The 26,125-nt window shown below is 45.6% G+C and overlaps 1 long non-coding RNA gene across 1 annotated transcript; it reads right to left on the bottom strand.

Annotated features, from left to right (window-relative positions):
• On the bottom strand, positions 1-26,125 carry LOC141058886 (uncharacterized). Its single transcript, XR_012222345.1, has 3 exons — positions 26,015-26,125; positions 22,539-22,675; positions 1-82 (listed from the first exon to the last, which is right to left on the bottom strand). It is a non-coding gene; the product is annotated as an uncharacterized lncRNA (long non-coding RNA).

Raw genomic sequence — 26,125 nt, forward strand, 5'->3', positions numbered from 1 at the left:
GATATCATGGCCTTCCATTATCAAGGTGCCAACCGTAAAGTGCAGAGTGCTAATTATGCCTGGTGCGTGAATTCTATCTTTCCTAAAAGAAAGCAAAGAGACAGACATCAATTGCAGGTCCCATAATATGATAACATATGCAGAGAATATTGTTCTATGCTCATTGACAGTGGTGTGAGGGTGCAAGATCATATTTGATATCTATTTTAAATTCTACAATAGCTCAAAAAACGGACAGTATATTACTCCATACAGTATTATGGCCACCACATTGTGCGCCATACAGAATAATGAGCCCCATCTATTTCTCCATACAGAATAATTGGTCCAATATAATGTTCCATACAGTATATGATGAGCTCCACATAGTGGTACAGTATATGTTGGTCCTCCTAGTATGACGGTATCACAAGCAAAGAAAATCCAGTCGTCAGGTCAAACTAGCAAAATAGGATCAATTTTATTAATTTACGAGGGGCGATCCAAAAGTAATGATAATCGGTTATTTCTATTGCACACAGAAATTAAAATAAAATGTTTTCTTCTCTCTTAGGTACCCACTAGTCCAGGAAAAAAAAATCACTTAAATAGGCCACAATTCCCGGGAGCTACATTCATTTGAATATGAACTTCCAAGGAGTGAACATCAAAATGGATAAAAACGAGCTCAGAGCTGTCATCAAATACCTCTGCTTGAAAAAAATGTCTACCAAAGACATACACAGCGACTTGGTGGAAACATTGGGGGACTCTTCTCCTCCATATTCCACAGTTGCACGTTGGGCCAAGGAATTTAAGCTGGGAAGAACATCGACGGAAGATGAACATCGCGAAGGACGCCCATCCACGTCCCTCAATGAAGAAAACGTGAAAAAAGTTGAAGAAGTTGTGTTGGCAGATCAAAGAGTGACTATCAGGCATGTAGCTGAGGTCACAGGGATCTCATATGGCAGTATTCAAAGAATTCTTGCAAAAGAATTGCATATGAGAAAGGTCTCCGCGCGTTGGGTGCCATAAATGTTAACCGTCGAGCAAAAGAAGAAACGAGTTGACATTTCAATAGCAAATCTCGAAAAGTTCCAAGCAGACAAGGAGAATTTTTTGTCACGTTTTTTGACCATGGATGAGACCTGGATCCACCACTTTGATCCCGAAACTAAACAACAATCGATGACATGGAAACGAGCCGACAAACCGACGCCGAAGAAATTCAAAGTGTCAAGCTCAGCAGGGAAGGTTATGGCGTCCTTTTTTGGGACGCTGAAGGAATTATTATGGTGGACTATTTGGAGAAGGGAGCCACTATTACGGGCTCCTACTACGCAGAACAAATAAGAAGATTGCGGGAGGCTATCAAGGAGAAAAGGCGCGGCAAACTGCGAGCTGGAGTGCTGTTTCACCAAGATAACGCACCGGCTCACAAAGCTGCAGTTGCCATGGCTACCATTCAAGAAGCAGGCTTTGAACTGGTGGAACACCCCCCCTATTCGCCAGATCTAGCCCCCCAGTGATTTCTTTCACTTTCCTCGGCTCAAGGAACACCTTCGGGGCAAGAAATTTGACAACAATAGCGACGTGATAACTGCTGTTGGGGAGTTTTTTGAGGGTCAAGATCAAGAATTTTTTTCGAAGGGAATTCTAAGTTTAGAAAAGAGGTGGACTAAATGTATAGACTTGTTAGGAGACTATGTAGAAAAATAAAAAATTTTTTTGACAATATTCATTGTGTTTATTATTGATTATCATTACTTTTGGATCGCCCCTCGTATATTAAAAATTGTACAGACAAAGGAGCATACAGTAGGGCTGGAAAATGGAACATAGCTGTTGTAACCACATGCAAGAAGCCCAGGGTGGGTCTGTCAGAGGCAGGTATGCATAATCATCATATTAATAGAAGTATAACACATCACTCCTCAAAATATGCACAATGGCAGACATTTACAGGGCACCCAAACAGGTATACGTGCCAAAGAAAAGCCTAACCATAGTCACACAATGAGCTCATAGCACAAATAGTGCACCATTGTGATTAGACTTTATACAAATACCTGATAGGGTATGCCTTTATCAAGGGTATAAGGTCCAAGTTATATACATGGTCTTTAAAGTGTATATCCCGGATATGTCCATTGCAGCAGCGCGGCCCCCCGATGACGTCACTTCCGCCGGATCACGCTCACGCGGGCAGCTGAGAGTCGGAGCTAAGTGGGGCCCCACGTGACCCGGATGCCAGCGCACCGCCAAGCTGCGAAACGGCCGCCACAACGAGACCAGAGCGCAAGCGCGTTGCAATGGAATGCAGGACGCACCATAACAAGTACTGGCAAAGTGTGGGCAATCATCAGGACACACCATATATGCACTATAAGCAGCATGGCCCACCAAGTAGCTGCATACAGTAACGGATATAAAATAGGAAAGTATGGTCGCATCTTACATAGCACCATAGGGCGCAAGCGCAATACAATTAAAGCGAAAGCGCACCAGTGAGTGCTGATAGAAAATGAACAGGTATCAAGTATGCACCATTTATAGACGGCCAGTACATAGATCTACTTATAATGGTATATTGTGTAGCTATCTCCAGTAAATATGAATATAAATACGGCCATAATATAAAGGGCATCATAACGCAAAATGACGACAATATGTGCTCCCAACACAATATTAACCTATCAACTGGTGTAGTGTTGAACAGAAGAAAATTTATCACCACATATCATAAATACAATCCCCCATCATCCAAGGCCCACCAGGCATATATAATGATATATACAGAAAACCCCCCAACCAACTGTAAATGGTACAGCATCAATATACACAGTAAGAAAATTACATATCATCTCACATAGGTCAAAGTAGTTCAACAATATAATCCAATTTATTAGGCAGTATATAAATATAAAAAAGTAAGTATGTATATCAAAACTGAGCCAGTAGTGTTCCAACCACAATCTATAATAATAAATGCCCTAACCAGCTTCCGGTTGTAACAACTTCCGTCCAGTTGTAACCGGTGACGTCACCGCACACACACGCACGTTAACCCTCAACACACCACACCGCCTCAACACACACTCCTCTCACCTTCACTCATGTCCACCCACTCTTTCACTCCACATACGTTCCTTTCTCTCACTCCGTTTCTCATACTCACACCGTCATCGTCGCTGCCCCGACATCTTCCTCCGCCGCCGCGATCCAGGATCCAGACGTTCTCCAGGCCGCCGACATCGGGATCCAAAAAGATGGCGTCGGCGAAATCTCGCGAGATTACGCCGACGCTATTTTGGATCCCGATGTCGCCCATGCCAGCGACATGTTGTTGCGGCGACGCCATCTTGAATATCGCGGGACTTCACGAAATCCAAGATGGCGTCCCGCAAGAACATGTCGGCGGCCTGGAGAACGTCTGGATCCTGGATCGCGGCGGCGGAGGAAGATGTCGGGGCAGCGACGATGACGGTGTGAGTATGAGAAACAGAGTGAGAGAAAGGAACGTATGTGGAGTGAAAGAGTGAGTGGACATGAGTGGAGGTGAAAGGTGAGAGGAGTGTGTGTTGAGGCAGTGTGGTGTGTTGAGGGTTAACATGGCAAGAGGTGTGAGGCTGTGTGCACACGCTGCGGATTTTGCTGCGGTGCCGCAGCGGATTTGGCCGCTGCAGACCCGCAGCAGTTTTTGCTGCGGTGTACAGTACCATGATTCCCTATGGGAATCAAAAACCGCAGTGCAGACGGTGCGGAATTTTCCGCGCGGATTATCTGCGGTTTTCAATCCGCAGAAAGAATTGACATGTCAATTCTTTCTGCGGATTCTCCTGCGGTTTGCCATCTCCTCTATTGAGGAGATGAAAAACCGCAGGGCAAAACCACAGAGCAATCCGCAGGTAAAACCGCAGGTCTTTTGACCTGCGGTTTCACCTGCGGATTTTACAAAATCCGCGCGGATGAATCCGCACCTAATCCGCAGCATGTGCACACAGCCTTAACGACGTCGGCGAAATCTCGCGAGATTTCGCCGACGCCATCTTGCATTCGTGAAATTGCGTCATTTACCTCACGCCGACTTGCTGTGCGGACGCTTGGCATTGCCTGTACCACCATAACTACTGCTGCCTTGGTCCTATGCCTGTTTACTGCCGGTGTCTAATTACAGGGCTAATTTGCCTCTACCGCCATAACTACTGCTGCCTTGCTCCTCTGCCGGTGTCTAATTACAGGGCCAATTTGCCTATACCGCCATAACTACTGCTGCCTTGCTCCTCTGCCGGTGTCTAATTACAGGGCTAATTTGCCTCTACCGCCATAACTACTGCTGCCTTGCTCCTCTGCCGGTGTCTAATTACAGGATCAATTTGCCTCTACCGCCATAACTACTGCTGCATTGCTCCTCTGCTGGTGTCTAATTACAGGGCCAATTTGCCAATACCGCCATAACTACTGCTGCCTTGCTCCTCTGCTGGTGTCTAATTACAGGATCAATTTGCCTCTACCGCCATAACTACTGCTGCATTGCTCCTCTGCTGGTGTCTAATTACAGGATCAATTTGCCTCTACCACCATAACTACTGCTGCCTTGCTCCTCTGCCGGTGTCTAATTACAGGATCAATTTGCCTCTACCGCCATAACTACTGCTGCATTGCTCCTCTGCTGGTGTCTAATTACAGGGCCAATTTGCCTCTACCGCCATAACTACTGCTGCATTGCTCCTCTGCTGGTGTCTAATTACAGGGCCAATTTGCCTCTACCGCCATAACTACTGCTGCATTGCTCCTCTGCCGGTGTCTAATTACAGGATCAATTTGCCTCTACCGCCATAACTACTGCTGCATTGCTCCTCTGCTGGTGTCTAATTACAGGGCCAATTTGCCAATACCGCCATAACTACTGCTGCATTGCTCCTCTGCCGGTGTCTAATTACAGGGCTAATTTGCCTCTACCGCCATAACTACTGCTGCCTTGCTCCTCTGCCGGTGTCTAATTACAGGATCAATTTGCCTCTACCGCCATAACTACGGCTGCATTGCTCCTCTGCTGGTGTCTAATTACAGGGCCAATTTGCCTCTACCGCCATAAGTACTGCTGCATTGCACCTCTGCCGGTGTCTAATTACAGGATCAGTTTGCCTCTACTGCCATAACTACTGCTGCCTTGCTCCTCTGCCGGTGTGTAATTACAGGGCTAATTTGCCTCTACCGCCATAACTACTGCTGCCTTGCTCCTCTGCCGGTGTCTAATTACAGGATCAATTTGCCTCTACCACCATAACTACTGCTGCATTGCTCCTCTGCTGGTGTCTAATTACAGGGCCAATTTGCCTCTACCACCATAACTACTGCTGCCTTGCTCCTCTGCTGGTGTCTAATTACAGGATCAATTTGCCTCTACCGCCATAACTACTGCTGCATTGCTCCTCTGCTGGTGTCTAATTACAGGGCCAATTTGCCTATACCGCCATAACTACTGCTGCCTTGCTCCTCTGCCGGTGTCTAATTACAGGGCCAATTTGCCTCTACCGCCATAAGTACTGCTGCCTTGCTCCTCTGACTGTTCACTGCCTGTGTCTAATTACAGGGCCAATTTGCCTCTACCGCCATAACTACTGCTGCCTTGCTCCTCTGCCGGTGTCTAATTACAGGGCCAATTTGCCTCTACCGCCATAACTACTGCTGCCTTGCTCCTCTGCCGGTGTCTAACTACAGGGCCAATTTGCCACTACCACTTCATAACTACTGCTGGGCAATTACAGGGTCAATTAGTATCTGTTTACTCTACAATACTCCAGGATGCCTTCTTCACTGCCAGATAACTGCCAAATAGACTCCTTTACCTGTGCCAACATGAGTCATAACAAAAAGTATGCCAATGCCAGTGAAAGGAAAGCAGCTTTAGCACTACGACAAAAACAACGCCGTGCTAATGAGACTCCTGAGGAAAAACACCATCGCCTTGAGAAGATTAAGGCTTATAAACGCCGTCGCCTCACACACGCATCCCTTAACTCTAAATCCATAAGATTGGCTGAAGAAGCCTCTGCATGCCGTCACCGCCGACATCAGACGGCCTCTTCCTCATCATTATTATTAGACTCACAACAGGATGCTTCCACATCAGCATGTGGAACAATTTACTGCTACACTTCATCCCATATGCCGTTCACTGACATAACTAATCAGCAATCTGTTTCTGCCCTATCAATACCACCATTCAATACCGATGCACAGTATGCCAATGCCAGTGAAAGGAAAGCAGCTTTAGCACTATGACAAAAACAACGCCGTGCTAATGAGACTCCTGAGGAAAAACAGCATCGACTTGACAAGATTAAGGCTTATAAACGCCGTCGTCTCACACACAAATCCCCTAACTCTAAATCTATTACATTGGCTGAAGAAGCCTCTACACGCCATCACCGCCAACAACAGACGGCTTCTTCCTCATCATCTATAATAATAAATGCCCTAAGCAGCTTCCGGTTGTAACAACTTCCGTCCAGTTGTAACCGGTGACGTCACCACACACACGCACATGTTAACCCTCAACACACCACACCGCCTCAACACACACTCCTCTCACCTTTCACCTTCACTCACGTCCACTCACTCTTTCACTCCACATACGTTCCTTTCTCTCACTCTGTTTCTCATACTCACACCGTCATCGTCGTCCACGCCGGCGACATGTTCTTCCGGCGACGCTATCTTGACTATCGCGGGATTTCACGATACTCAAGATGGCGTCGCCGCAAGAACATGTCGCCGGCGTGGACAATGTCTGGATCCAGGATGGCGCCGGCGGAAGAAGATGTCAGGGATCGTGGAGCAGCGGCGATGACGGCGTGAGTATGAGAGACGGAGTGAGAGAAGGGGTCGTATGTGGAGTGAAAGAGTGAGTGGAGATGGTGAAAGGTGAGAGGAGCGTGTGTTGAGGAGTGTGTGTGTTAACATGGCAAGAGGTGTGATGTTATCGCATCCTCCCGATGCGATAGCATCGGGCCATAATCTAGTCTAATATAATGGCCCAGAGGGGTTACAATCAATGTATACCAGTGTATACCACAAAAAGTGCATACATGTATGTATGTCGAAAGCACAAACACTACAAAACATACTAGAGGCCATGAATAGATACAGGCATAAATAACCCTGAAAAAACAGGGAATAGTAACATAAGTAGCAGACGCAGCGACGATTGCAGAATAAGCCAGGAAGTTGGTGGACACCCATGAAGATACAGTCATATGTAAAAGTTTGGGCACCCCTATTAATGTTAACCTTTTTTCTTTATAACAATTTTGGTTTTTGCAACAACTATTTCAGTTTCATGTATCTAATAACTGATGGACTCAGTTATATTTCTGGATTCAAATGAGGTTTATTGTACTAACAGAAAAAGTGCCATCTGCATTTTAACAAAACTTGACCTGTGCAAAAGTATGGGCACCTCAACATAAAAGTGACATTAATATTTCGTAGATCCTCCTTTTGCAAAAATAACAGCCTCTAGTCGCTTCCTGTAGCTATTAATGAGTTCCTGGATGAAAGTATTTGTGACCATTCCTGTTTACAAAACAATTCCAGTTCAGTTAAGTTTGATGGTCACCGACCATGGACAGCCCGCTTCAAATCATCCCACAGATGTTCAATGATATTCAGGTCTGGGGACTGGGATGGCCATTCCAGAACATTGTAATTGTTCCTCTGCATGAATGCCTGAGTAGATTTGGAGCGGTGTTTTGGATCATTGTCTTGCTAAAATATCCATCCCCTGCGTAACTTCAACTTCGTTACTGATTCTTGCACATTATTGTCAAGAATCTGCTGATACTGAGTTGAATCCATGCGACCCTCAACTTTAGCAAGATTCCCGGTGCCGGCATTGGCCACACAGCCAGAAAGCATGATGGAACCTCCGCCAAATTTTACTGTGGGTAGCAAGTGTTTTTCTTGGAATGCTGTGTTTTTTAGCCTCCATGCATAACGCCTTTTTGTATGACCAAACAACTCAATCTTTCTTCTTCCAAAATGTAACTGGCTTGTCCAAATGTGCTTTTGCAGACCTCAGGCGACTCTGTTTGTGGCGTGCTTGCAGAAACGGCTTCTTTCGCATCACTCTCCCATACAGCTTCTCCTGGTGCAAAGTGCGCTGTATTGTTGACCGATGCACAGTGACACCATCTGCAGCAAGATGATGCTGCCGGTCTTTGGAGGTGGTCTGTGGATTGTCCTTGACTGTTCTCACCATTCTTCTTCTCTGCCTTTCTGATATTTTTCTTGGCCTGCCACTTCTGGGCTTAACAAGAACTGTACCTGTGTTCTTCCATTTTCTTATTATGTTCCTCACAGTGGAAACTGACAGGTTAAATCTCTGAGACAACTTTTTGTATCCTTCCCCTGAAAAGCTATGTTGAATAATCTTTGTTTTCAGATCATTTGAGAGTTGTTTTGAGGAGCCCATGATGCCACTCTTCATAGGAGAATCAAATAGGAGAACTACTTGCAAGTGGCCACCTTAAATACCTTTTCTCATGATTTGATACACCTGGCTATGAAGTTCAAAGCTCAATGAGGTTACAAAACCAATTTAGTGCTTCAGGAAGTCAGTAAAAAGTAGTTAGGAGTGTTCAAATCAAGAAAATGATAAGGGTGCCCATACTTTTGCACTGGTCAAATTTTGTTTAAATGCAGATTGCATATTTTCTGCAATAAACCTCATTTGAATCCAGAAATATAACTGAGTCCATCAGTTATTAGATATATGAAACTGAAATAGCTGTTGCAAAAAACAAAATTATTATAAAGGAAAAAGGTTAACATTAATAGGGGTGCCCAAACTTTAACATATGACTGTATCCGGGTACAATACACCGTAATCAATGGAAAACAAATCTATAAAACAAACAAACACATAATTAAAACCAAATAAAAGTCTTGGATGCGGACAAACAGCTAAACACAGTGGACCGATAACTAGAGAAATGGCGAAAAGCTGAGGTTTTCATTCAATCCCAATGGCTGAACAGTATGGAGAGTCCAAATCTATCTACTTTCTCATTGACCAAGGCATTTGGATAAATTACCACCCCTGATATTAATGTCCAAAACATCAATTCTCCGAACTCTTGGAAGAGTACTATTGCATTGGTGGAACGGTTTAAAATGTTTGGGGATAGTTTTGAGAGTGGTTGTCTCGTCGTGTCCGTTGGCCACCTGGATACCCAAAACATGTTCTCTAATGCGGACTTTTAATTGTCTAGTTGTCATCCCAACATAAATTAGCCCACAAGGGCAGGTAGCAAAATAGATGACATACCTAGTGGTGCATGTAATCCGTTTTTTGATTTTATAATTCCTTGTACCACTAGAATTAAAAAAAATCATTACACCTATCCACGTTAGGGCAGGCAACACAATGGCCACAAGGAGTACAACCACCCCCAGATGGAACAATATCCAAAAATGTCTGTGGCTGCAGGCCCACGTGATGACTCTTTGTAAGGAGATCACGTAGGTTCCTAGCCCGTCTAAACTTAATTGACGTTTGGGCAGGAATTTCCCAATTATGGGGTCTACCTGTAAAATGGGCCACGCCTTAGTTAACGCGGATCTAACACGATCCGAGTATAGATGAAAAGTAGTAATGAATATACATTGATTCACTGTATCAGTTTCCATAACCCGCTTTCTATATAGCAGGTATTGCATGTAGAATGCTTCGCCCAATGGTAGGCCATCTTAATAATCCGCCTACTGTAACCACGCTCCAAAAACCGAAGTTTCAGTTCCTCCGCCCGCCGCTCAAAGTCCACATCAGAGGAACATAAACGTTGCAAGCGGAGGAACTGCCCCATCGGTGAGGCAACCATATGGCGCGGATGCCACAAAGAAGCGTGTAACAATGTATTGGTGGAAGTAGGCTTACGGAAAATGTCCGTATTCACATTGCCACTCCGATCTTTAAAGATTGAAACGTCCAGAAAATTAATTCTAGTTTTGTCCCATTCACAGGTCAATGTGATATTCAGGTCACTGTTGTTGAGGCATTCAATGAATTGTGCAAGGTCGATGGCCGTGCCTTGCCAGGCGAACAGGATGTCATCGATAGACCATGTCCCTTTTTGGATGCGGTCTATCGACAGCACCCAGGCCGAAAGGAAGAGATCCCTCTCCCACAGCCCCAGGAATAGACTAGCATTGGCCAGCGCAAAGGCCGTGCCCATGGCTGTCCCCTGGAGCTGGAGGAAGAAGGACCCCTTAAACACAAAGAAATTGTGTGTGAGGGTGAACTTCAGCAGTTCCACTAGGAGTCCCCTCAAACCAATGGATAAATTAGAAGTTTGCAGAAATAATTGAACTGCAGCAATACCATCTTTATGTTTGATGTTCGTATAAAGGGACTTCACATCTGCTGAAACTAGCAGAGATTCACCCTCAAGACATAGGCCATCGACCTTGCGCAAAAGTTCCCCTGTATCCTTTAAATATGAAGGAAGAGCCGTAACAAGGGGCTGCAGGTGGAAGTCGATCCAATGGTTGACATGCTCCAAGAAGTTACCCCTCCCTGACACAATAGGATGACCAGGTCGCGCCCTCAGATCCTTATGAATTTTTGGTAGTAAATACAAAGTGGCCACAGTAGGCTCACTTACTATTAGTGCCGAAGCCAGTTCCTTGGTGATAATGTCGTCCTGTGTGGCCCTCTTTATGATGTTTTCTAATTGATTAGAATAAGCACTCAAGGGATTATACGTCAATTTTTTATAGCATACGTTATTATTCAACTGACGATAAGCTTCCTTTTCATAGAGCTTAGTGGGCCACAGCACGACATTACCACCTTTGTCAGCCGGCTTCAGTACCACATCAGGAGGACCCTGGAAGTGCCTCAATCTAGCACGTTCTTCTTTAGTCAGGTTGTCCTCCTTTGAAAATCTAGGGATCTGGGTAAGTTCCTGGGTCACCACCTGGACAAAAAGATCAACATTTGCACATGTAGCCGGGGGGGTGAACTTCGTGGACGCATAGAGGGAGGTATCTTACCTCCCTCATGGACATGCTCCACCGCCAACTCCTCCAGGGCTCTCAAGGCTTTTTGTTCCTCCTATGTGGGGAAAAGCATATTATTATCATCATTGAAAAAATGCCTCTTCAACAGTAATGACCTGGCAAAAAGGTTTAGATCTTTAACCGTGGCAAATGTGTCAAACTCCGGAGTTGGTGAAAAGGCAAAGCCCCTACCCAAAAGTGATATATCAGAGGGGGATAATACATAATGACTTAAGTTAATTACCCTATTATCCCTTTTATCCAGGCCAGACTGATGAATATGTTGTCTCCTATAGGGATGGTAGGAATGATCCCGTAAACGTAGAGTACCCGAGGAAGCCGACATATCCGACTGTCCACTCACTGATGTAAGTGAGGTATTGGATGATGTACGGGGTAGATTCGGGTGGATTTTCCTCCACATATAGACTTTATTATTCTGATGGTCCTTTAGATCTCTATTGTATTTGGAGAATTGATTCTCCTGGATTTTCTTCACAAGGCTATCAAGAGATTTCTTTAAGTCATTATCGAATTGTTGTAATTTCTCTTTTGAACAGTCGGGTCTCAAGTTTGCTTGCATATCATCAATGAGTTTATCTAACTCACTGATATTTGAAGTATTCAAATTTACCAAAAGCTGCATAAGAATAAAAGAGCAGCTATTGCAGGCCTCCTCCCATTTCTTGATAAACAAATCATCCTCTACTGGGAAGGTGGGAGTCACACGGACCCTCAAGTCCCTGGGAATCATTTTATTAAGGATATACTTCTCCAAAAATATCTTGTTCCACCATAACTTGGAACATTTGATTACTGAATTTTTTACAGCCATCAGCTTATCGTCACACTCAGAGCTATCAGCACACTGTGTACCGGCCCCACTAGCACCGAGGATCTGATCCAATCGGTTGAGCCATACTTTCTCTTTGGCTCTGTAGTCCATTTCATCAGGAATAGAACCTTCGCATAACACAGCAAAGTATATATATAAGATGAATCCGATGAACATGACTGGAGGGAAAATTTAAGCAGATTTATACAAAGTGGAGACAAAATCCCACACAACCTCCATGAATAGGGACAGTAAATGACCAACTGTAAGAATATAACCACAAGCAAAAGAAAATCCAGTCGTCAGGTCAAACTAGCAAAATAGGATCAATTTTATTAATGATGAAACATAGCCGTTGAAACCACATGCAAGAAGGCCAGGGTGGGTCTGTCAGAGGCAGGTATGCATAATCATCATATTAATAGAAGTATAACACATCACTCCTCAAAACAGGCACAATGGCAGACATTTACAGGGCACCCAAACAGGTATAAGGGTTTAAGGGGTCCTTCTTCCCCCAGCTCTAGGGGACAGCCATGGGTGAGGCCTTTGCCTATGCTAATCTGTTCCTGGGGCTGTGGGAGAGGGACCTCTTCCTTTCGGGCCGGGTGTTATCGATAGACCACGTCCCTTTTTGGATGCGGTTTATCGATAACATCCTGTTCGTCTGGCAAGGCACGGCCATCGACCTTGCGCAATTCATTGAATGCCTCAACAACAGTGACCTGAATATTACATTGACCTGTGAATGGGACGAAACTAGAATTAATTTTCTGGACATTTCAATCTTTAAAGATCGGTGTGGCAATGTGAGTACGGACATTTTCCGTAAGCCTACTTCCACCAATACATTGTTACACGCTACTTCGTGCCATCCGCGCCACATGGTTGCCTCTATACTGGTGGGGCAGTTCCTCCGCTTGTGACATTTATGTTCCTCTGATGTGGACTTTGAGCGGCGGGCGGAGGAACTGAAACTTCGGTTTTTGGAGCGTGGTTACAGTAGGCGGATTATTAAGAAGGCCTACCATAGGACAAAGCATTCTACATGCAATCTCCTGCTATATAGAAAGCGGGTTATGGAAACTGATACAGTGAATCAATGTAGATTTCATCCATACTCGGATCGTGTTAGATCCGCGTTAACTAAGGCGTGGCCCATTTTACAGGTAGACCCCATAATTGGGAAATTCCTGCCCAAACGTCCATTAATTACGTTTAGACGGGCTAGGAACCTACCTGATGTCCTTACAAAGAGTCATCACGTGAGCCTGCAGCCACAGACATTTTTGGATATTGTTCCATCTGGGGGGTGGTTGTACTCCTTGTGGCCATTGTGTTGAATGCCCTAACGTGGATAGGTGTAATGATTTTTTTAATTCTAGTGGTACAAGGAATTATAAAATCAAAAAACGGATTACATGCACCACTAGGTATGTCATCTATTTTGCTACCTGCCCTTGTGGGCTAATTTATGTTGGGGTGACAACTAGACAATTAAAAGTCCGCATTAGAGAACATGTTTTGGGTATCCAGGCGGCCAACGGACACGACGAGACAACCACTCTCAAAACTATCCCCAAACATTTTAAACAGTTCCAGCAATGCAATAGTACTCTTCCAAGAGTTCGGAGAATTGATGTTTTGGACATTAATATCAGGGGTGGTAATTTATCCAAATGCCTTGGTCAATGAGAAAGTAGATGGATTTGGACTCTCCATACTGTTCAGCCATTGGGACTGAATGAAAACCTCAGCTTTTCGCCATTTCTCTAGTTTTCGGTTCACTGTGTTTAGCTGTTTGTCCGCATCCAAGACTTTTATTTGGTTTTAAATATGTGTTTGTTTGTTTTATAGTTTTGTTTTCCATTGATTACCGTGTATTGTACCCGGATATCTTCATGGGTGTCCACCAACTTCCTGGCTTATTCTGCAATCGTCGCTGCGTCTGCTACTTATGTTACTATTCCCTGTTTTTTCAGGGTTATTTATGCCTGTATCTATTCATGGCCTCTAGTATGTTTTGTAATGTTTGTGCTTTTAACATACATACATGTAAGCACATTTTGTGGTATACACTGGTATACATTGATTGTAACCCCTCTGGGCCATTATATTAGATTGTGGTTGGAACACTACTGGCTCAGTTTTGATATACATACTTACTTTTTTATATTTATATACTGCCTAATAAATTGGATTATATTGTTGAACTACTTTGACCTATGTGAGATGATATGTAATTTTCTTAGTGTGTATATTGATGCTGTACCATTTACAGTTGGTTGGGGGTTTTCTGTATATATCATTATTTATGCCTGGTGGGCCTTGGATGATGGGGGATTGTATTTATGATATGTGGTGATAAATTTTCTTCTGTTCAACACTACACCAGTTGATAGGTTAATATTGTGTTGGGAGCACATATTGTCATCATTTTGCGTTATGATGCCATTAATAATATGGCCATATTTATATATTAGACTAGCTGAAGAGCCTGGCGCTGCCCGGGCATAGTAGCTAACTGTGGTTAGTTATAACAAATTATAATTATCCTCCATCCCATAGTCCCGTGCCCATATACCCATCATACATATCCACCGTCCCATAGGCACATGCCCATATATCCATCATACATCCTTCATCTCATAGTCCCATGCCCATATACCCATCATACATATCCACCGTCCCATAGGCACATGCCCATATACCCGTCATACATATCCTCCATCCCATAGTCGAGTGCCCATATACCCATCACACATCCTTCATCTCATAGTTCCGTGCCCATATACCCATCACACATCCTCCATCCCATAGTCAACCATTATGACATCATAATGAGCGGCGGGGCTTTATGACATCAGCGTCGCCATGACAACAATTGTGACATCATAATGAGGGGCGGGGCTTGATACGCAAACACTGTTTCCCCATTATGTAGATAGGGGCATTATGACATCATAATGAGGGGCGGGACTTGATGACATCAGCGTCGCCATGACAACAATTGTGACATCATAATTAGGGGAGGGGCTTGATACGCAAACACTGTTTCCCCATTATGTAGATAGGGGCATTATGACATCATAATGAGGGGCGGGACTTGACACGCACACACTTTATCCCCAGTATGTAGACAGGGGCAAAATTGTTTAGTGATTTGGAACGCGCTGGGTTAAAATTTCACCTCACAACATAGCTTAGGAAGCTCTCGGGGTCCAGACGTGTGACTGTGCCAAATTTGGTGGCTGTAGCTGCGATGGTGCGGATGCCTATCCCGGACATACACACACATACATATATACATACTTTGAGCTTTATATATTAGATTTACTGGAGATAGATCTACTTATAATGGTATATTGTGTAGCTATGTACTGGCCGTCTATAAATGGTGCATACTTGATACCTGTTCATTTTCTATCAGCACTCACTATGGTGCACTTTCGCTTTAATTGTATTGCGCTTGCGCCCTATGGTGCTCTGTAAGATGCGGCCATACTTTCCTATTTTATATCCGTTACTATATGCAGCTACTTGGTGGGCCATGCTGCTTATAGTGCATATATGGTGTGTCCTGATGATCGCCCACACTTTGCCAGTACTTGCTATGGTGCATCCTGCATTCCATTGCAGCGCGCTTGCGCTCTGGTCTCGTTGTGGCGGCCGTTTCGCAGCTTGGCGGTGCGCTGGCTTCTGGGTCACATGGGGCCCCACGTGGCTCCTACTCTCAGCTGCCCGCATGAGCGCGATCCGGCGAACGTGACGTCACCGGGGGGGCCACGCTGCTGTAATGGACATATCCGGGGTATGTACTATTTAAAGACCATGTATACAACTTGGAACTTATGCCCCTTGATAAAGGCACACCGAAACGTGCGTCGGGGCGGGTGGTGCTGTCTGGCAAGGCTGCTTCACTCCCTATCAGTTATTTGTATAAAGTCTAATCACAATGGTGCGCTATTTGCACTAATAGCTCATTGTGTGACTATGGTTAGGCTTTTCTTTGGCATGTATACCTGTTTGGGTGCCCTGTAAATGTCTGCCATTGTGCATGTTTTGAGGAGTGATGTGTTATACTTCTACTAATATGATGATTATGCATACCTGCCTCTGACAGACCCACCCTGGCCTTCTTGCATGTGGTTGCAACAGCTATGTTCCATCTTCCAGCCCTACTGTATGCTCCTTTGTCTGTATAATTTTTAATATACATTAATAAAATTGATCCTATTTTGCTAGTTTGACCTGACGACTGGATTTTCTTTTGCTTGTGGTTATATTCTTACAGTTGGTCATTTACTGTCCCTATTCATGGAGGTTGTGTGGGATTTTGTCTCCACATTGTATAAATCTGCTTAAATTTTCCCTCCAGTCATGTTCATCGGATTTATCTAGTATGACGGTATGTCTGACGGCGAGTGGGCCCTCTCTCCGGCAGAGACACTTTTGCATACTATGAGGGGCCCTGTGCCACTGCTGTCGCCCACGAGTAGGACCCCCCCACCTGCTTAGAGAACCGACACTTTCATCTGCACCTTCCTCTGTGTCACCGTGTAAGGTGGTATAGTATGCAGGAAGGGGCACCTGAATTTCATCAGTGTCACATTCTGGCTCTGTAGAGTGTGAGGGGAAGGGAATGCTGTGTGTCAATGTACCAGCAGAATCATCTAGCAGTGGCTGTGCATCAGTGCACTCCATCTCCGATTCATGTTGGACTGGGGAATTTAGAATTTCACTTGATAACACAGGCATGGCCTGTGAAAAGAGCTCAATGGAGTAATCTGAAATGTGGGCTGCCGCATCCTTCACTTTTAGTGTGGGTGAAAGTGACAAGGAAAGGGGTGGTTCCTGACCAGAAGCCTGCACTGACGACTCTGTGCTTGCAGTTTTTATAACATCAGAACAGGATGCAATAGAGCTGGAGGCTGTTTCGGCAATGTAAGCCAAAACCTGTTCCTGATGCTCTGGCTTTAAAAGCAGTTTACCTACTCCCAGAAAAGGGAGCCTTAAAGGCCTTCTTGTGCCAGCTGATAACGCAGGCTCAACACCTCCTGCATTAGCTGCTATTGTGCTTTTGGCAATACCAGCAGATGCACCACCACCACCATCAGTACCAGCTGGCCCCCCCACACCCATGTCCGCCGCCTCTTCCACCATATGTAATAATTTTTGTGAAAATGGACTAAAAATACCAGCAGATATATGGTACTGTTTCAGAAGTGGACAGCTCTATACAGTTTAGGGATAATTGCAAATCTCTGTATATATTTCACAAGTCAGACACAGATGGTCACAGGCTCAGTATGGATTAGACAATAATATAAAAATTTGCAAAAGGGTACAGTATCACTAGATATAAGGTATATATAGTATAGTTTAAACATACTTAATCTCCGTATACATTTCAGGAGGCAAACACAGACGCTCTCAGGCCCAGTATGCATCCGACAACAATATCGAAAGTTGAGAAAGGGTACGGTCACCACAGAGGTACTGCACCTCATCCAAAGGTGTGGTAACCCACCCTCAGGTAAGGAGGGATCACCACTTAGGACTCCTAACCCTGCACTCAACACACACTAGTTAGTCAGTGCTTTCTGGGTGTACCCGGCGGGAGGATGGCCTCATCCCAAACTGACTAGGAAAGGGTGATGGGGGTTAGCATGGAAGGTAGGTACAGTGGGAGGAGCTTTGGTAGTGGAGTGATTGTGGGCATCCAATCAGAGAGAGCAAGCTGACAATGGATGGGTGGAGCTAGTCTGAGGTAAATGGATCTTTCAAGAGAGTTGTCAGTCGGTGACAGGACAGAGTAAGAGCAGGATAGCTGTGAGAGGGCTGAGGGTCAGAGAAGAGAGAAGAATCTTGTCCAAGCTCATAGACTGAAAGGAAGGGGTCCTTGGGGCACGGGAAGTGCAATAAGCCACCTGTGAAGCCCGTTTCTGGAGAAGGAAGGACCAGGCCTCGTTGGGGAAGGTGGTTCCTGAAGGTAGTGGAGAAATACAGGGCTCAGCTAGAAAGACGGAGGCTGAGGTAGCTTTAAGTGCCTCAGTCGCAGACGCATTCAATACTCAAAAGGCAGCAGTTGGAATAAAGGATCCCGGAGCCTGACCCACACCGCCCGATGTGATCCGTGGCTGCCGGCTTGGGACACTGTTTGCGAAGGCGCACAGCAGGAAGGAAGGGAAAGATTAGCGCAGAGACACGGCATAGAAAGGATACACAAGGAGGAGTCTTGAACATGTGTTCATGATCTACCTTGAAGTTTGATGGACCCCTCCCTCGGATGACACAGTACCAATCGTGTCATCATGCGCACAAAACTTTAGAGGAAAAACTTAAAAACTGCACCCAACTGTGTCCTTGGTGGCTTTTACAACTCGCCTGCCTCACACGCTACACTAACCATTACCTTCAATGGCTCACAAACACCATCTCAACTGCCCTGGGATACAGCTCTGCCCGTGGTGAGCTTCATCATCTTGGCTGCTTTAACACCGGCCCAGAGGATCTGCATTGCTGCGTCGGCTACCCTAGCCAAGTACCACGGGTGGCGTCACGATCCCCCTTTTCCAAATTATCATACCATCATCCCCCTCATCTGAACTATCATCTTCTTTATTGGACACCCAGGGCCACGGACCGGGTCCCAATCACCACGGTGACACACTTCCCCCTTAAAAGAGCCTAAAAGGCCCGGTACTGAGTAACCCCCGGCCCTGCGTGGCATTTCATTTTAACACCAGATAACAGGGATATATTGTATAGTTTCAACATTATAAAGCTATGTATATATTTGAGGAGGCAGACACAGACGCTGTCATGGCCAGTATGGATTCGACAACAATCTAAAAAGTTGAAAAAGGCTACAGTATCACCAGATCCAAGGTATATATAGTATAGTTTCAACATTCAAAATATCCGTATTTATTTCAGGAGGCAGACACAGACGCTCTGAGGCCCGGTATGGATTACACAACAATATAAAAAGCAGTAAAAGGGGAATGGATCCCAGGCGTACTGCTGTATACAGTGTTGGGGTCATTTGGCGATCTACATATATAAAGGTATTTCAAGAGTAGCACACAGCCTCTCACAGGCTCAGTATGGATTACACAAGAATATAAAAACTTGAAAAAGGGTAATGTTTTACAATCATTCAGCTACATACAGTGTTGTGTCATTTTAAATATCCTTATATTTTAGCAGAGTAAAACACAAACTCTCACAGGCTCAGTATGGATTACACCCGAATATAAAAATGAGAAAAAGTGAAATGTATTCGAAACGCACACCAGTATACAGTGTTGGAGTACTTTGAAATCTTCGTTTATATTTCAGTGTCAGTCTGCCAGTCCAGACTCTCTGCTAGAGGAAGGTAGATGGATAAAAGTACAGACGTAAAGTCAAGTGATTTTAGATGTTTTTCAATTAGTAATCACGGGAAAACCTCCTGGGAGAATCCGCAGAGGCGATGCTGGCCCTCAATAACTTTAACTGTGGATGCAGCTAAAACACAAATTAGTGAAGAAAGGGTTGCTGCATCGCAGTAGCGTCGATCCCATCACAGTAACTCGTCTCCATCAAATTGTGATCACGGAGAGCTGTAGACATGGTCCTCACTGCCTATCATGATCTGTCTGGTCACTTTGGAGTGCAAAACACAAGCCACAGGCCGTAGGGGATTCTATTGGATTGCCATGAGAGGAGACATTGAAAAATGGTGGCAGGAATGTCACACGTCTGTGACTATGAAAAATGTGAAAGGTGATCATAAAGAACCACTGCATCTGATTGGGAGTTGATGTCCATTACAAATGGTAGCCATTGGTAATCTCAAGGTAGAGGCCAGCAGCACAGGACCTAGCTACATCTTATCCATCATCGATCAGTACACCAAATTTGTAGTGGCTGTCCCTGTGACGGATTTAACTGGCCAGACTACACAGCCGTGGAGCATGGAGAGGTAAGTATTGCAAGTGCTGTGTCCCTGAGCAAGCAGGGGGGAACCACTCATGGGTGCCGGTACTGGCACAGGGCCCCTCATAGTACGCCAGTGTGTCTGATGGCGAGTGGGCCCCTCCACCATCAGGTACACTTTATTGTACTATGAGAGGTCCTGCGCCAGTCCCGTCCTCCAAAGGGTGGGGCCACACACCTGTTCAGGGCAACAGCACTTGCCCGGGTGGGGCAGGTGGTGACCCTGGGCCTAGGGTGGGGGGCAGCCCATTTCAGGTGGTTTAAAAAATGGCATATGTGTAGGCTGGACTTTCAGCTGCTGCAAATGGAGGAATTGGAGAAGTCAGAGGAAGAGGACAAAAGCGAGCCTTTTTTTCTGGCAACCTATGTGTTATCAGGGGAGGGTGGGACAAAATCTTTTGAAACCCATACATGGTTCATTTTAATGAAGGTTAGATCATCAACATTTTGGGTCAACAGATGGGTCCTTTTTTCTGTCAGGATTGATCCAGCAGCACTGAAGACTCTTTCAGATAGCACACTATCAGCAGGGCAAGCGAGCTCCTGTAAGGCATATTGTGCCAATTCAGGCCATGTGTCCAGTTTTGAGGCCCAATAATCAAAGGGGAATGACCTGTGAGGGAGAACCTCGATATGGGAGAAGTAGTTTGTAACCATAGTTGACAACTGCTGTCTCCTGTCACTTGCAATCGATTCTGTATTAGCTGTTGTGTGCGCGGGACTTGAGAAATCAGACCACAACATGGTCATGAAACCCCTGTCTCCAACGCCAGTTAGGCTGTGTGCACCACAAACACCTCTTCCATTTTGCCCACTATGGCTCGCGGGAGAACAGGCTCCGCTGCTGTGTGCTGGGAATGCCTAAAACCACCTGTTTACCAGAGTTGCTTGTTTGTTAGCCAATATTAGCTCTAGGTTCTCCTGTGGCATGATGTTGTGTAATTTGCCTTTATAGCGTGGATCGAGGATGCTGGCCAACCAGTAGTCATCATCCCTCATAATTTTGGCAATGCGGGGGTCCCTTTTTAGGTTCCGCAAGGCATAGTCACACATGTGGGCCAATGTTACAGGTGGAAATGCTGCACTGCCAGTGGTGGGTGGAGGAGCAATTTCTGGCAAATCCACATCCCTCCTGTCATAGACACTGCTCTACACTTGCTCACAGAGCCAGTGCGAGTGTCCTGAGTACAGAAACAGTGCTAAAAGATACCTGTGGAGCAGGGCAGCAGAAGTGACAATGTGTGCTTCAAACTATTAGTCTCAGGGTCCAGTCAGCGCCGGAAAGTAAAGAGGCACAGGACCTGCGGACACTGAAATTAGCAAGCTGGCACAGGACCTATGGTCAGGTGACTGCAAGGGGGCGGGGCTTAGTGGCCTGCTTTCAGATATGACAGGACACCATAGAACAACTCAGAGTCAGGCAAAACGGAGGTCACAACAATACGGGCAAACGAGGCAGAGGAGGGACAAACAGATGGGTAGTCAGACAAAGCCAAAGGTCATACACAAGAGGGCGACGTGGTACCAAGGGGACGAGCAGAGAGAAGTCAGGTCACAAGCAGAGAGTCATACAAGAGAGGTAGCGCAGTACAAGAGGGCCAGGCAGAACTCGTAACAGGGACAGAACCGGATCAAAACCAAACAAGCAAGATATCAGGCACAAGGCACACGTACTCACAAGGTCAGCTAACTCAGCCGAGGGCAGGAGTATAGCTGACACCGCACCTAGGTCCAGTGAGCATTAAATAGCCTTCCTCTGCCAGAGAGAGGTGGAACAATTAACCCCCAGTCTGATCAGGACGGGCCAAAGCAAAACCCCGTCCTGGATCATGACACCTCCAGTCACGCACAAACCCTGTACCTGACCTTGGCACGCCCACATGTTCTCTTGCCCCCTGAGAAGCATCCTCCTCCCAAAAATAATCATCCCCCTCATCCTCCTCCTCATCTTTCTCGTCTTCCTCCAACTCGTCCACGCCAGTTCCCTGACCAGACAATGGCTGACTCATCAAGGCTTCCCTCCTCATCCTCCTCCTGTTGCTGCTCAGCTGCAGACGCCTGATCCTTGATGTGCGTCAAAGTTTGCATGAGCAGACGCATAAGTGGGATGCTCTTGCTTATGATGGCGTCATCTGCACTTACAAGCCGTGTGCATTCCTCAAAACACTGAAGGACTTAACAGAGGTCTTTCAGCTTTGACCACTGCACACCTGACAATTCCATGTCTGCCCTCAAACTGCCTGCCCGTGTATCCTCCCACAAATGCATTATGGCCTGCCTCTGTTCTCACAGCCTTTCAACCATGTGCATGGTGGAGTTCCATCTTGTATCAACGTCTATAATTAGTCGGTGCTTGGGGAGGTGGAGCAATCGCTGCAGTTTCTGCATAGGACTGGAGTGGACGTTTGAGCGACGGACGTGCAAGCACAGTCTTTGCACCTTATGGAGCAAGCCTGTTAACTCCAGATAATTATTGAGGAAGCACTGCACCACCAGGTTCAAGGTGTGAGCCCGGCAAGGTATGTATGTGAGTTTTGAAAGGGCTATGGTTGCCACAAAATTCCGCCCAGCCATGACTCAGTTTGTCCATGCAAGTAGTCGGCCAGTACCTCCGCGCTGTGTCTACTGTCACCCAAATACATCATTTTTAAAACAACCTGCTGCTGCTTACCACTAACTGTTCGATAGTGGGACACCTCATGTGCAACACTGACAGATGTGGATGGAGTGCTCGTGCGACTGCGCTCTGTCGATGAGCTTTCACTTCTGGAGGAGGAGGAGGATCGAACGCCTACAGCCAACTGTTTCCTACAATTAAAAAAATCCCAGAAAAAGGAGTTAAAACTAGATGATAAAAATAATTAAAGGCATACTCCAATAAAACTTGTAAACAAAAAAGAAAGAATAAGGAGCATCTAACACCATATACAAATAGTATTTTATTGAATATATTAATAAATTATAAAAAAAAAATCTCATTATTATTTATATAAAAATTTATTTTAATTAAAAATGTGAAGGACACAAGACAAAAGGTCCGACACAGTTACTATAATTACAGATCAGGGAGACAACCTCACAATATCTCTACATATACCAATAGTGCCAAACATATAGAGTCATTTGTGCCACTTTAGATATCTAATATATAAAGCTCAAAGTGTGTATGTATGTGTGTGTGTGTGTGTGTATGTCCGGGATAGGCATCCGCACCGTCGCAGCTACAGCCACAAAATTTGGCACAGTCACACGTCTGGACCCCAAGAGCATCCTAAGCTATGTTGTGAGGTGAAATTTTAACCCTGCGCATTCCAATTCACCAAACAATTTTGCCCCTATCTACATACTGGGGGAAAAAGTCTGTGCGTGTCAAGCCCCGCCCCTCATTGTGATGTCATAATGTCCCTATTTGCATACTGGGGAAGCAGAGTGTGCGTATCAAGCCCCGCCCCTCATTATGATGTCACAACGGTTGCCATGGCGACGCTGATGTCATCATAGGTCGCAAGCCCCGCCGCCGCTCATTATGATGTCATAATGGTTGACTATGGGATGGAGGATGTGTGATGGGTATATGGGCACTGGACTATGGGATGGAGGATATGTATGACGGGTATATGGGCACGGGACTATGGGATGGAGGATGTATGATGGGTATATGGGCACGGGACTATGGGATGAAGGATGTGTGATGGGTATATGGGCACTCGACTATGGGATGGCAAATATGTATGATGGGTATATGGGCATGGGACTATGGGATGGAGAATATGTATGATGGGTATATGGGCATGGGACTATGGGATGGAGGATGTGTGATGGGTATATGGGCACTGGACTATGGGATGGAGGATATGTATGATGGGTAAATGGGCACGGGTCTATGGGATGGCGGATATGTATGATGGGTATATGGGCACTCGACTATGGGATGGCGAATATGTATGATGGGTGTATGGTCATGGGACTATGGGATGGAGGATGTGTGATGGGTATATGGGCACTGGACTATTGGATGGCGGATATGTATGATGGGTATATGGGCACTCGACTATGGGATAGAGAATATGTATGATGGGTGTATGGGCATGGGACTATGGGATGGAGGATGTGTGATGGGTATATGGGCACTGGACTATGGGATGGAGGATATGTATGATGGGTAAATGGGCACGGGTCTATGGGATGGCGGATATGTATGATGGGTATATGGGCACTCGACTATGGGATGGCGAATATGTATGATGGGTGTATGGTCATGGGACTATGGGATGGAGGATGTGTGATGGGTATATGGGCACTGGACTATGGGATGGAGGATATGTATGATGGGTATATGGGCACTCGACTATGGGATGGAGAATATGTATGATGAGTGTATGGGCATGGGACTATGGGATGGAGGATGTGTGATGGGTATATGGGCTCTGGATTATGGGATGGAGGATATGTATGATGGGTATATGGGCACTCGACTATGGGATGGCGGATATGTATGATGGGTATATGGGCACTCGACTATGGGATGGAGAATATGTATGATGGGTGTATGGGCATGGGACTATGGGATGGAGGATGTGTGATGGGTATATGGGCATAGGACTATGGGATGGAGGATCTGTGATGGGTATATGGGCGTGGGACTATGGGATGGAGGATAATTATTATTTGCTACAACTAACCACAGTAGTTAGTTACTATGCCCGGGCAGCGCCGGGCCACTCAGCTAGTCTAATGTATAAAGCTCAAAGTGTGTATGTGTGTATGTATGTGTGTATGTCCGGTATAGGCATCCGCACCGTAGCAGCTACAGCCACAAAATTTGGCACAGTCACACGTCTGGACCCCGAGAGCGTTCTAAGCTATGTTGTGAGGCGAAATTTTAACCCCGCGCGTTCCAATTCACCAAACAATTTTGCCCCTATCTACATACTGGGGGAAAAAGTGTGCGCGCATCAAGCCCCGCCCCTCATTGTGATGTCACAATGCCCCTATTTGCATACTGGGGAAGCAGTGTGGGCGTATCAAGCCCCGCCCCTCATTATGGTGTCACAATGGTTGCCATGGCGACGCTGATGTCATCAAAGGTTGCAAGCCCTGCCGCCGCTCATTATGATGTCATAATGGTTGACTATGGAATGGAGGATGTGTGATGAGTATATGGGCACCGGACTATGGGATGGAGGATATGTATGATGGGTATATGGGAACGGGACTATGGGATGGAGGATGTTTGATGGGTATATGGGCACTGGACTATGGGATGGAAGATATACATGAAGGGTATATGGGCACGGGACTATGGGATGGAGGATGTGTGATGGGTATATGGGCACTGGACTATAGAATGGAGGATATGTATGACGGGTATATGGGCACGGGACTACGAGATGGCGGATATGTATGATGGGTATATTGGCACGGGGCTATGGGATGGAGGATATGTATGATGGGTATATGGGCACCCGACTATGGGATGGAGGATATGTATGAAGGGTATATGGGCATGGGACTATGGGATGGAGAATATGTATGATGGGTATATGGGCATGGGACTATGGTATGAAGGATGTGTGATGGGTATATGAGCACCCTACTATGGGATGGAGGATATGTATGAAGGGTATATGGGCATGGGACTATGGGATGGCGGATATGTATGATGGGTATATTGGCACGGGGCTATGGGATGGAGGATATGTATGATGGGTATATGGGCATGGGACTATGGTATGAAGGATGTGTGATGGGTATATGAGCACCCGACTATGGGATGGAGGATATGTATGAAGGGTATATGGGCATGGGACTATGGGATGGAGAATATGTATGATGGGTATATGGGCATGGGACAATGGGATGGAGGATGTGTGATGGGAATATGGGCACTCGACTATGGGATGGAGGATATGTATGATGGGTATATGGGCATGGGCCTATGGGATCGTGGATATGTATGATGGGTATATGGGCACGGGACTATGGGATGGAGGATAATTATAATTTTCTATAACTAACCACAGTTAGTTACTATGCCCGGGCAGCACCGGGCTCTTCAGCTAGTACATATATATACGTATAGCATATGCTAAACTAGCATCCACACACAATCTATTTGAACAGTCTAAATAGTATAAAAGGTCTCACCCGAATGTATCTGTGTAACCGGTCACACCAAGCAGCCCCAACACGTGTTTCGCTTGGGCTTCCTCAGGGGGCTGTGCATAAGTCTATGTGTTCAGTCATAAATATATATAT

The sequence above is a fragment of the Dendrobates tinctorius genome, unplaced genomic scaffold (assembly GCF_039654945.1).
Source record: "Dendrobates tinctorius isolate UK_male_01 unplaced genomic scaffold, ASM3965494v1 ptg000216l, whole genome shotgun sequence".
NCBI classification, from domain to species: domain Eukaryota; kingdom Metazoa; phylum Chordata; class Amphibia; order Anura; family Dendrobatidae; genus Dendrobates; species Dendrobates tinctorius.